Raw genomic sequence first — 1,759 nt, forward strand, 5'->3', positions numbered from 1 at the left:
AAAAAGACATGACCCATATATATGCTGTCTACAAGAGACCCACATGACAACAAGGGACTCACACAGACTGAAAGTGAAGGGATGGAAAAATATCTTTCAGGCAAATGGAAATGAAAAAAAGCTGGGGTAGCAATACTTATATCTGACAAAATAGACCTCAAAGTGAAGGCCATAACAAAAGATAAGGAAGATCCCTTCATAATACTAAAGGGATCGATACAACAAGAGGATATAACCCTGATAAACAAATATGCACTCAATGCAGGAACACCCAAATACATAAAAAAAACTCCTGGAAGATATCAAGGGAGAGACTAACAACAATAAATCATAGTAGGGGACTTTAATACACCACTGACATCACTGGATAAATCCTCTAGACAAAAAAATCAGCAAAGAAACAGCAATCCTAAATGACTCACTAGATCAGATAGACTAAATTGACATCTATAGAACATTTCACCCCAAAGCCACGGAATATACATTCTTCTCAAGTGCACATGGGACATTTTCAAAAATGGACCACATATTAGGTCACAAGCAAATTCTCCCCAAATTCAAGAAGATTGAAATCATACCAAGCATCTCCTCAGATCACAATGGCATAATATTAGAAATTAACTACAATAAAAACAATCCAAAAAATTCCAACACTTGGAAGCTGAATAGCATGCTACTAAATAATGATTGGGTTACCAATGAGATCAAAGAAGAAATTAAAAACACCCTGGAAACTAATGACAATAAAAGCACAACAATCCAAAATCTATGGGACACAATGAAAGCAGTCCTGAGATGGAAGTTTATAGCTATACAGGCCTACCTAAAAAAAAAAAAAATGACAGTAAATCATCTAACTCTACAATTCAAAGAATTAGAAAGAGAGCAACAAGAAAAGCCAAGAGTGAGCAGAAGGAAGGAGATAATAAAGATCAGAGCAGAAATAAACGACATAGAGACCAAGAAAACAATACAAAAGATCAATGAAACCAAGAGTTGTTTCTTTGAAAGGATAAACAAGATTGATGAGCCTCTAGCCAGGTTCACCAAGAAGCAAAGAGAGAGGAGCCAAATAAACAAAATTAGAAATGAAAGAGGCGAAATAACAAAAGACCCCACAGAAATACAAATGATTGTTTAAAAAAATACTATGAACAACTCTACTCCAACAAACTAGACAACCTGGAGGAAATGGACATATTTTTAGAAAAATACAATCTTCCAAAACTCAATCAGGAAGATTCTAAAAATCTCAATAGGCCAATAACTATGGAAGAAATTGAGCAGTCATCAAAAAGCTCCCAGCAAACAAAAGCCCAGGGCCAGACGGCTTCACAGGGGAGTTTTACCAAACATTCAAGGAAGAACTAAAACCTATCCTCAGACTATTCCAAAAAAATTCAAGAGGAAGGAACACTTCCCAGCTCATTCTATGAAGCCAGCATCACCCTAATACCAAAACCAGATAAAGACAACACAATGAAAGAGAATTATAGGCCAATATCCCTCATGAACATAGATGCCAAAATACTAAACAAAATTCTAGCAAATCGGATCCAGCAATACATCAGAAAGATCATACACCATGACCAAGTAGGATTTACCCTGGAGATGCAAGGATGGTACAATATCCACAAATCAATAAACGTGATACATCACATAAACAAATTGAGAGATAAAAATCACATAGTCATATCAATTGACGCAGAAAAAGCATTTGACAAAATCTAACACCCTTTCTTGATAAAAACTCTCAGCA

Source organism: Myotis lucifugus, unplaced genomic scaffold, assembly GCF_000147115.1.
Source record: "Myotis lucifugus unplaced genomic scaffold, Myoluc2.0 scaffold_4, whole genome shotgun sequence".
In the NCBI taxonomy this organism is placed as follows: Eukaryota; Metazoa; Chordata; class Mammalia; order Chiroptera; family Vespertilionidae; genus Myotis; species Myotis lucifugus.